The sequence below is a fragment of the Xenopus tropicalis genome, chromosome 3 (genome assembly GCF_000004195.4).
Source record: "Xenopus tropicalis strain Nigerian chromosome 3, UCB_Xtro_10.0, whole genome shotgun sequence".
Classification (NCBI taxonomy): Eukaryota; Metazoa; Chordata; class Amphibia; order Anura; family Pipidae; genus Xenopus; species Xenopus tropicalis.
In genome coordinates this window covers 16,869,134-16,881,407 of record NC_030679.2, presented here as the reverse complement: position 1 = coordinate 16,881,407, position 12,274 = coordinate 16,869,134, and the positions used below count along the sequence as shown (strand labels likewise).

Below are 12,274 nucleotides of genomic sequence, written 5' to 3'. Positions count from 1 at the left end.
AGAGACAAGTAACAATAAGATAAAACAAAATGTCAAACTTAATAAACTCTGATGCTTTAGAGTGCACAGTGGTATCCTATAATGTCAATGGTATAAACGAACCAGTAAAAAGGGCACAGATATTTAATGAATGCAAAAAAGCAAATGCAAAGATTGTAATGATACAAGAGTCCCATTTTAAGGAGAATCAGACCCCTAGACTGAATCTGAAACATTTCCCATATATCTATACCAGTAACAACCCCGAAAAGAAAGCAACAGGAGTAGTAACTATGATTCACAAGGACATCCCATTCAAACATATAGCGACACTGGCGGATAAAGAGGGAAGGTTTTTAGTAATTAAATGCTACTTAGGGCAGCTTATCTGTACTCTGGCAAATGTGTATGCCCCTAACCAAGGCCAAGCCCACTATATTAAGCAATTCCTCAAAACCCTAGATAACTTCAAAGAGGGTCTAACTATCCTTGGGGGTGACCTTAACCTAGTACTCAATCCTCTGAATGACTCCTCATCTGGGAAAAGCAATATCTCCCATAAGGTACTCAAAGAAACCAAAAAAACATTTTCTGAAATGCAGTTGATTGACATATGGAGAACTCAGAACCCGGTGAAGAAAGACTACACACACTTCTCCAAAACTCACATGGTTTATTCCAGAATAGATTATATCATGGTTTCACAGAATTGGCTACACCTATTCACACAAGCCAAAATTGGTAGCAGTGTTTTATCCGACCACTCCCCCATTGCAGTTAAGTTTGTGATCCCCAAGACCACCAAACCTGAATTTACCTGGAAAATGAATGATTTTTTATTACACAAAGACCACATTAGAAAACAGATCAAAACAAACATTTCTCAAGTGTTGCAAGACAATATCTCTAGTACAAATTCTCCTGGTACCATGTGGGAAACCTTAAAGTGCGTCCTCAGGGGCCAAATCATTTCAATAAGTAGTAACCTGAAAAAAGAGAAGGAAAAAGAAATAAACAAACTAATAGAGGAAATTTCCCATCTTGAACAAACACATAAGTCCACATTAGCACAGAAAAACCTTCTCCAGTTAGAGAGTAAAAGGCTACAACTAAAGGCAATTCTTGATCAGAAAACCTATCAGGCCTTCATGAGGTGTAAACAAAGGTTCTACGAATTAGGAGACAAGTGTAATAAGCACTTTGCAGGTATAATTAAAAAAATGCAACCCCACTCACATATTACTGCAATAAAGAATAACAATAGTACAACACAATATGACTCCAAAGGTATTGCCAGGGCCTTCCAGAACTACTACCAGTCATTATACAGATTGAAAGGAACAGTCGACAATGGTGAAAACAAAGAGAGAATAGACGAGTTCATAAAGAACGCCAAACTACAAGTACTTACCCCAGAAGATAGTCAGTCAATAGATGCTCCCTTTCGCCTCCAGGAAATAGAAGAAAGCATAGATAATCTCCCCACAGGGAAAAGTCCCGGACCAGACGGGTACACTGCACTATACTATAAAACATATAAAAACGAGCTAGCCCCCCTCCTACTGAATTATTTTAATTCCATATCAGCAACAACTCCATTTCACCCACAAGCCCAAGAAGCCCACATAACAATTATACCCAAGCCAGGTAAAGATCCCCAACAATGTGCCAGCTACAGACCCATATCCCTAATAAATATTGACATGAAGATATATGCTAAAATAATTAATAATAGAATAAAACAATACTTACCGGAACTAATCCACACCGATCAGTCAGGCTTTATTCCTGGAAGAGAGGGTAGAGACAACACAGCAAAAATAATCTCATTGATACATTATGCCAAAACTAGAAATATTCCTGCACTAATTCTAACTACTGATGCCGAAAAGGCTTTTGATAGAGTGTCCTGGGACTACCTAGAGAGGACACTAGCAGGATTCGGCATAGGTCAAATTACAAGTAACAGAATTATGGCCCTCTACCAAAATCCTTCAGCCAGAATAAGAGTAAATGGTATACTTTCACCCCAGGTACGAATACACAATGGCACAAGACAGGGGTGCCCCCTATCACCCACACTCTTTGTCCTAGTAATGGAAACGCTACTCAATCATATAAGACACAACCCAGATATCTCTGGCCTAGTAATTAAGGGCAAGGAATACAAATGTGCAGCCTTCGCTGATGACCTCCTCCTGTTCCTCACAAAGCCATTAATATCACTCCCTAACGCCGTGAACCTTTTAAAGGCGTTTGGTGATTTGTCAAACTTCAAGGTTAATTACTCTAAGTCCGACATACTAAATATAAATGTGATGGACAGAACTGCCCTAACCCTAAAACAGAGCTTCCCGTTCCAATGGGCTACAAAAGGGATAAAGTACCTGGGTATCAAGTTAGGCCAAGACTTAAGCAAATGTTACCAAGACAATTATCTACCACTACTGTCCTCCCTTCGGGTATTACTAGACAATTGGACCAAACTCCAACTGTCATGGTTTGGAAGGATACAGGCAATTAAAATGACCTTCATACCAAAAATTCTATATCTACTACAGGTCTTACCAATACACATCCCCACAAGTGTAAAATCTATGATAACTAGATTTATATGGGGCAGTTCTAACCCTAGGCTGAAATACAACATCCTCACAAGTGTAAAATCTATGATAACTAGATTTATATGGGGCAGTTCTAACCCTAGGCTGAAATACAATATCCTCACTCTCCCAAAAGAAAAAGGAGGACTAGCCCTTCCAAACGTATACCTGTACTACATCTCTTCCCATCTAGCACGGATAATAGATTGGAAAACTAAAAAGGGTGCAAAAGACTGGTGCAAACTGGAACAAGCATTTGTAACACCACCTTTAGATAATATGCTATGGTGTACCAAAGAAAAGATAACATTAGCTGTAGAAAAGCACCCACTAATTGAGGCAACACTTAAGGTTTGGCACAAGAATAAGGAAATCTATCAGTTAGCCCACCACCCCTATATACTCCAATCTCTCATGTTTAATCCCGACTTTAGCCCCAGTATGGAGCCGGCCTCCTTTACAAGGTGGAGCAGAACAGGTGATCGACCCACTAGAATCAGCGACTTTGTAGGCGGCAACGAGCGAGTCATACCACTAGCAGATATCCAAAAAAGATGGGGCACACATCCTAGGGACATCTGGAACTACAACCAGCTACACACATACATCATATCATGTAAGGGAAAAGACTGGAATAGACCCCCCACTATGTGGGAAAAGCTAATAGTAACAATGGAATCTAATATAAGCATAGACAAACCTCTCTCCAGGATGTACAATATGCTAAATGCGACAACCTCGCAGATACAAAACCCACACTGTATAGCCTGGGAGAAAGAATTAAACACAACAATCACACCCAGCTTATGGGATAGGATCTTCAGACTAGTCCACAAAGCATCTAGAGCAGCAAGAACCAGAGAAGCTATCTACAAACTGGTCACTAGGTGGCACTACACGCCAGCCAAATTACAAAAAATGTATATCAATAGTTCCAACCTATGCTGGCGCTGCAATCAACTTGTGGGGACACACACCCATATATGGCTTACCTGTCCAAAGCTCAATCACTACTGGGAAAAGGTAATAGAAACAATAAACGAAATAACACAATTTTCCATTAAAGTAGACCATGCCGCCTCAATATTATTATATGCTATACCAGAAAAAGACATCACTTTGGTAGATCCACTCACGCTCCATTTGTTGCAAGCCGCAAAGTCGTTGATTCCCCAAAAGTGGAAGTCTCCTAATCCACCCATATATGGTGAATGGCTAGCCAAGGTTGAGGAAATAAGAAAACTCGAGGAGATCTCCTTTTTAATACAACACAAAAGCCAATACTATCAAAACATATGGACACCCTGGATAAACTACTTACAGAAACTGGGCCAATAAGGGCATGCACACCAGAAGGCTGCTAGCCTACCCACATAAAAATCACCCAGCCCTAAAAGATCATTAAGGTACTACAGTAACAGTAAAAATGTATTAGAGAATCTACTGATAAGCTGGTTATAATGCTTGACAAGGATTAGTTGAATACATGATTATGTATAAGTATTAGACAGTTATGACTTGCTGACAGGCAATGCCTCAATATTATTGCTAAACATGTATGTGTAAGACCGTTATTCACTCCCTTCCCCCTCCTTTTCCTTCTGTACCCCACTCCCCTCCCCATTTTACTTGGAAAATCAAAATAAAGAATTAAAAAAAAAAAATGAAGCAAGAAGGGGTGGGAACTTTATTATCACAGGGGGGTACATTGGTTGATGAGAACGGGGAAAAAGCAGAAATTTTGAACTCTTATTTTTCATCTGTCTATACATCTGAGGAGCCACCTAATGAAGGCTTCCCTTTTAATATACCCAGTGCTAGTAATTTAGCTACTGACGCGTGGGTCACTCAGGAGGAAATTCAAAAGAGACTTGAACATGTAAAGGTAAACAAAGGTCCAGGGCCGGATGGGATTCATCCCAGGGTATTACATGAGCTGAGCGCTGTGATTGCCAAGCCTCTTCACATAATTTTTCAGGATTCGTTGAGGTTTGGCATGGTGCCGAGAGACTGGCGAATTGCTAATGTGGTGCCATTATTTAAAAAGGGATCTCGTTCTCAGCCTGAAAACTATAGGCCTGTTAGTCTGACATCAGTAGTAGGAAAGCTTCTGGAAGGGGTAATAAGGGATAGGATAGTTGAATACATTGCAGTTCACAATACCATTAGTTAGTGCCAGCATGGTTTTATGCGTAACAGATCTTGCCAGACTAATTTAGTTGCCTTTTATGAGGAGGTGAGCAGGAACCTTGATGCTGGAATGGCAGTTGATGTCATCTACTTAGATTTTGCTAAAGCGTTTGATACTGTACCTCACAGAAGGTTAATGATCAAATTGAGGAATATTGGACTAGAACATAATATTTGTAATTGGATAGAGAACTGGCTGAAGGATAGAGTACAAAGAGTGGTGGTAAATGGAACATTTTCTAATTGGGCCAGTGTGGTTAGTGGAGTACCGCAGGGGTCAGTCCTTGGTCCTTTGTTTTTTAACTTGTTTATTAATGACCTGGAGGTGGGCATAGAGAGTACTGTTTCTATTTTTGCTGATGACACTAAATTGTGCAAAACTATAAGTTCCATGCAGGATGCTGCCGCTTTGCAGAGCGATTTGACAAAATTGGAAAACTGGGCAGCAAACTGGAAAATGAGGTTCAATGTTGACAAGTGCAAAGTTATGCACTTTGGTAGAAATAATATAAACGCGAACTATCTACTGAATGGTAGTGTGTTGCGGGCATCCTTAATGGAGAAGGATCTAGGGGTTTTTGTAGATCACAAGTTGTCTAATTCCAGGCAGTGTCATTCTGTGGCTACTACAGCAAATAAAGTGCTGTCTTGTATAAAAAAGGGCATTGACTCAATGGATGAGAACATATTTTTGCCTCTTTATAGGTCCCTGGTAAGGCCTCACCTTGAGTATGCAGTGCAGTTTTGGGCTCCAGTCCTTAAGAAGGATATTAATGAGCTGGAGAGAGTGCAGAGACATGCAACTCAACTGGTAAAGGGGATGGAAGATTTAAGCTATGAGGTTAGACTGTCGAGGTTGGGGTTGTTTTCTCTGGAAAAGAGGCGCTTGCAAAGGGACATGATTACTCTGTACAAGTACATTAGAGGGGATTATAGGCAGTTGGGGGATGTTCTTTTTTCCCATAAAAACAATCAGCGCACCAGAGGTCACCCCTATAGATTAGAGGAACAGAGCTTCCATTTGAAGCAGCGTAGGTGGTTTTTCACGGTGAGGGCAGTGAGGCTGTGGAATGCCCTTCCTAGTGATGTGGTAATGGCAGACTCTGTTAATGCCTTTAAGAGGGGCCTGAATGAGTTTTTGAACAAGCAGAATATCCAAGGCTATTGTGATACTAATATCTACAGTTAGTATTACTGGTTGTATATATAGTTTATGTATGTGAGTGTATAGATTGGTTAGTATAGGTTGTGTGCTGGGTTTACTCGGATGGGTTGAACTTGATGGACAATGGTCTTTTTTCAACCCTATGTAACTATAAGCACTCACAGAAATGCTGCACTGAGTCCTCTGTCGAACGATTTGTTGTCTCTGTTTTCCTGTGCCAGAGACACCAGCTCTCTCCCCTCTTCTGCTACCCCCCCCCCCCCTTAGGAATGTGGATCTGAGCCAATCAGCAGGAAGCTTCCTCATAGTCTTACAAACTGAGCATGTACACAGGTCTAGGTCTTGGTGCAGGAGTGAGGCATTATGGGAACTTTCTTTACAGAGCTCAGCGTTTTTTTTCCTATGAGGCTTCTGATCATCTGAATGGGAGAAATATGGGGAGACTTAAGGGCACTATTGAGAGAACTGAAGGTAATGCCTGCAGCAGAAAAATATACAAGAGCAATGAATATCCTAAAAATATCCTTATAAACAGTGCTTAATGATGTCATCAGTTGTAATGTGCGCTTTTTGTCACATGACCCACCCAAACTTGTGTCATAATAAATAACGTATCCCCATGGTGTAAAAAACGAGGATATTAAATTACCTATTAAAAGCACTTGGCTTTTGGCCTCATATCTTTATATGGTCATGGAACTCCTTGGTGACTTATAATATACTTATATTTTACATTAGTGGATACATTATTCCGTATACCATATTAACAAATACCCTACTACAGAACCATCTACAAAGCAGTGTCCACCGATAAAGCCATTTTTATGACAAAATGGCTGTTCTTTTACTTAGGTCTTGCCCTGGTTGTTTTTATGAAGTATAGGTCTGCTTTAACCCTGGCAGAAATATTCATATTTGATTATTATGTATGTCCAATTCCATTGCAGTTTATGAGCCAGAGAACAGGACAGGATGTCTCTGAGCTTCTGGGAAAGTGCAGGGAGATATTACAGAGGGTCAAGAGCAATGGAATAGGAATTGTAGAGCTGGAGATCACAACATTTAAATGCAATGAGTATGGAGGGAGGCGGGCAGGGGCTTACATGGATGTAAACACATCCACAATCTGCATTCTCCAACTGAGAACAGCTGTTTAAATAAAAGGGCACTATCATTCCCTGAATTTCTTTCAAGGTGAAACAAATGTGCAGTACAAGCAAACCTCCCCCACTCCTTGAAAAAATCCTCATTGTAGTAGGAAAAGGTACTAGTGAAGGTATGTACAGTGGGAAGGGCACATTTTTATTCATTTATGTAACTTATGCAATAAGAAGCTAACTCCAGACCCATGCAAAAACATGGCAACCAGACATGAGTATTGTGACATGCTGACTGTCTGTACACGCAACTTTGGGGGAATTAGCAATGATAGAGGCAGGAATGCAGAGGATCTGGAGCATAAGAGACAGGGACACAACTTCTTCAGGCAAAACACAGGTTTTTTTAGGGCCAATTCTTCCCAACATCAACATAAGACAGTTCATAAACAGTTCAATGTTATGAGATGTCCCTCCCTTTAGGGCTCTCACCTTCCAGGGTTACTTCCACACTCTGGAACACTCAGGCATCACATTAAGCCTTGCTGACTCCTCTCAGCACTCATCTGCCTGGTCACGACTCCCTCTGCTCCTGGCAGAGACAGGAGGCACCCCCAGCTCCTCTGGGAGTTCCTAACACAGGCAGGCAACCTTCCTGCCCAGTGCCCTGCTCTGAGAGTGACCTACTCTGAGTCAAAGATCAACCTCCTGCCCTCTCTAACCCCTGTGTAATCACACAGCCCTTTTATTTGCTGCTCACCTGCAGCTGGCAAACTGAAAACATTAAAGAGAGTTTGGAATGGAGGACCTAACCAATTAACCCTCCATTTACTCCAGGGACCTATTTATTTGGCTTTTTCTAAGCCCGTAACATAAACACAGCATTACCTGATGTAAAACCAGGCCTTTTTCCTGGTGCTACTTGTATCCCACCTTAAATACTGGTGGAAATACACCAAATAATGATCTTTTCCATTGCATCTCTCACAGTATATATGAGCTACAAAGTTGTGGGTGGGGGTACAATATCTTACTATGATTCATAAAGGTAACTATTGCCCTGTGCAGTATATTGGGGTTTCCACGCCCCCTCTAACAGACCTACAGTTGGGTGTAAAATGTAATATGCGCCCACAGGTCAGCTGGCACCTTTACAGTATTTTCATTGCCCAGGTGTCAGAGCTGCCATCAGAGGGTTACAGGGGGATACTGAAGTCAGAGCCTGAGTGACAGAGGGAGGTCCCAAGATGTAAAGCAGTGATTTGTTGTTTGCAAAAGAGATCTTGCATGAGAGTGGTCTCCATTTGGATCATGGATAAGATTTTGGCATAACTAGGGCGAGGGGTATTTTTTTTTTTTTTTTACTTTGAGACCCCATTTCACTTAATAGCAAGGCCCACCATCCAAGGGGACCAGTGGGCTAATCATTAAATCAATAGTATGGGGCCCCATTATTAATGATGACTGTAGCAAAGCAAACAAATTATCTAGTTATATGGAATTATGGGCGACCCAGCCACTGAATTAACTTTTAACAAGGTTGACTATGACTCTAATGGCCCTAGAGTAACGATTTTAGCTCAGAGTACCTAAGAGACCCACAGCTGATCTTGTGAGTAGCATGATCCCATAAATCCATGAAAGGACCAATAATCCAATAATTTGGTTAATATAGTAAATATATAGTATTTTTGCTTTATTACTATCAGAGGGTACATATACAATGCAATTAACCTGCTCAATTGTATTAGGAGTGCCACTAGTTTGACTTTCCCTAAGGATTTGCTGGGGGGGGGCTACCAAGAGAAGGCTTTCTTTGGAAAAAATATAACTACACTGTATATGAATTTATAACAGCTGATCTCTTTTAAGGCAAAGCCTCCGTAAATCTTTATTATTCTACAGCTATGAGGATGTGACGTCTTATTATTTTCTGAAAAAGCATTTGTCAGATTTGGAGGTTATGAACTTTAACTGAGTATGGGAAGCCAGTTGCTCCCAAGATATGGAACCCCCCTATGAAAGAAGAACTAAAAGTTTTGGACCTCTGTACCAGCCCAAGGCAACCACAGCCCTTATGCGGTGAAGATCTGTGCCTTCAAAGAGGGCCCCAGAAGCTCCCCATGCTTTTTCTCTACTGTTTGTTACACGTGCTCCATATTGGTTTCATTTACCTGAGCATAGGGACCAACTCACAATATATTGTACATACAGAAAATAAATATCACAATATAAGCCTGATCCAAGATGGGGAACTCCTGTGGCACCTGCAAAGGCCTGGATCATTAGAGTTATAGGACTTTAGGCCAGTGCAGTAAATTCAGTACATAAAATATGGCTTTTCTAGGCATATTCATTTTAGGGTTTAGTTCTCCTTAAACTAGGGCAACCACAGGCGAAGTGCATTTGGTAGACATAAACTCTCCATTTTTGGATTCCCATGGGCACTAAATCATAAAAAGCTCATCCAGCAGGGTTAGGGTTCAGAGCAGCAAGTCAATTTTTATTTCCGTTATGCACAAGACAGAAACCCAAAGTAACAGAGTTAGGAAACATGTAGAAAAGGCATGGTGCAGCTCTGCCTAAAGTCTTTTGCACTATAGGTATAAATACTCAGCGATTTTGTCTTCATACTGCAAGAGAGGTAGAAAAAAAAAAGGATTAAATAGTAGCCCATTTGGAAAGTACTGATTTAAAACATCACATGCAAACAACATTTATACACTATATTACTAAAAGTATCTGGACACTTGCCAGTCCAACATCTCATTCACAAACCCAGGTATTAATATGAAGCCTTTACCCTCCTGGGAAGGTTCCCACTAAATGTTGAAACATGGTGGAATTTGATTCCATTGAGCCACAAGACTATTAGTGAGTTTGGGCACTGATGATGAAGATTAGGTCTGGCTCATATTCAGCATGCCGATTCATCCCACAAGGGTTCAGTTGGATTGCGGACAGAGTCCAATGGTGGTTACAGCTACACAATTTTAGTTGCTTGTTATTGCACATGGTGATTTTAGCTTTTGTTTGACTCTGACCACTCAAAACCCCACACTCCCTATGAATAGTGCCACACACTGTATTTATAAAATCTGTGGGGCATTTATAAACACTGGGCAAATGTACCACTGGGCAATAACCAATTAGCAATTGTTTTAAACCAGCTGCAGGTCGAACAATGAAAGCAAACATTTGATTGGTTGCCATGGGTTACTGTCCAGGGACAAAAAGGCCAATTGTTTATGTATATATATATATATATATATATATATATAAGGTCCTAGGGGCTCATTTATAAACCCTGGGCAAATTTGCACATGGGCAGTAATCTTAAGCAACCAATCATATGTTTGCTTTTGTTGTTCAACTTGCAGCTGGCTAAATAAGTCAATTACTGATCAGTTGCTACCTAGATTTTTTTCATACTCAGATTACTCAGTATGTCATTCTTGCTCTCTACCAACTCACATGGTAACCTGGTCCCTGATATGATGCACCAGCTTCTCTCAATGTAGTGAAACTTACATCCACCAATATAAACAATATAGTATATATAGAATTATTGTATAAAATGTTGTTGAATTTTCAGATTCTCCATAAACTGTTTTTAGCCTGCCACACTGCAGAAGTTAATGTACAATGTGCCAATGGCTTGGCTGTTTGCTTAGCAGGGTATATTTAGTGTTGGTGGTTAATTAGACAAAACAGATTCTTTTACTTTGTCTTTTACTCTGCTAAAATAATAGCATTGAATTCCTTTGCGTGTAGCCCCCTTGTACTGCCTCTACAGGGGGGCTACACGCAGGCCCGGATGTGCATCTACATCCGATACTCTATGTATTTCAGTGAGAAAAAAAAGTCTGTCAGACACCATCAGACTTCATCTCCTTGGATGAAAACGCAGCATGCAGCCTTCCCTTCCGACAGGCATGTGGTGTCAGATGGAAATCCTTTTTTCATGTAGTTTACACATCATTATATTATATTTTGACCCATGCAACTAAATCCGACTGGCAGGATGAGTTTTGTCGCTGACACCATCCTACAAAATCTCCTGTGGAGTTTAGCCCTTAAGCAGAGACAAGAGAGCTCCAGTCTGAATTGGGACTGAGATGCTAATGGATTAAATCACAGGCACAAGAAATACAGGAATTCATGCAGTTATGTCTGCTTCCTTGATTGATTCCATCTTTTTTCCACTCCTCTGGCAAATATTATTCCACTACATTAAAGGACATGCAAAGCCTACATTTGCCTACAATGTATATCAGTTGGGCACGTCTCCCCCACCCAAATGGCATCATTTGTACTGCATATATCCCCTCTGTTTGCCAGCATAAATAGTAGCTTTCACCTGGTGGCCATTTTTCTCTGATACATAATCATATACATTTAAATCTGCAAATAGCATACACACACACACACAGACCCTTATTCAGCATACATTTCATCAAGGATGCAGGCTCACACAGGCAGAACTGTCCGATAAAATTTCTGCTTCATTTGAGCTGAGCGCAAGAGAGGAGGTTTGGAGAAAAAAAACTAAAGCAGACAGCTAGAGCTGAGTTTCTATGGGAACCAGCAATGCCATCTCTTCACTGGCTGCTAGAATGGAGGGCGTAATCTGAGCTTAGAACAACGGAGCATGCCCACAAGCCAGAAGTCAAAGCAAATTCCTGAGGGAGGGGGCCGATTGGGTTACAGGAGGAGAAGGAAATCTAAGTGATTAAGGGGATGCTTTAGCCTTGCTATTAACCCCTGGACAACAAGTGTGGCAGTTATTGAAAGATTTCAAAGAGGCTGTTCACTGATTAAATTTGTGTGTGTGGGGGTTTACATGTCCTTTAAGGACGTTTGTACAATTTATTCCGAAAAGGCATTTACTGGGTTTAAATGTAAAGTCCAGTTAAAAATAGAAGTCTAAGGGGCACATTTACTAACCCACGAACGGGCCGAATGCGTCCGATTGCGTTTTTTTCGTAATGATCGGTAATTTTGCGATTTTTTTCGTATTTTTTGCGATTTTTTCGGCGTCTTTACGATTTTTGCTTAAAAACGCGAGTTTTTCGTAGCCATTACGAAAGTTGCGCAAAGTCGCGATTTTTTCGTAGCGTTAAAACTTGCGCGAAACGTCGCGCCTTTCAAGTTTTAACGCTACGAAAAAGGCGCGACTTTGCGCGCAAGTGTTAACGCTACGAAAAAATCGCGACTTTGCGCAACTTTCGTAATGGCTA

The 12,274-nt window shown here is 40.8% G+C and overlaps 1 protein-coding gene across 5 annotated transcripts in view; it reads right to left on the bottom strand.

Moving 5' to 3' along the window:
* Positions 1-632: 632 nt before the first annotated feature.
* The window catches only part of atox1 (antioxidant 1 copper chaperone), a 35,910-nt gene continuing 24,268 nt past the window's right edge, over positions 633-12,274 (bottom strand). The window contains exons 4-6 of one of the 5 annotated variants that reach the window (XR_001170167.2): positions 1,732-1,767; positions 1,391-1,504; positions 633-965 (exon numbers count right to left, since the gene is read on the bottom strand). The gene's annotated coding sequence lies outside the window, so the exon portion shown is untranslated. Of the gene's footprint in view, positions 1,768-9,510; positions 9,668-12,274 lie in introns of those variants that run through there. The other 4 variants (XR_001924164.2, XR_001924165.2, XM_012959203.3 and 1 more) reach the window with 4 other exon arrangements.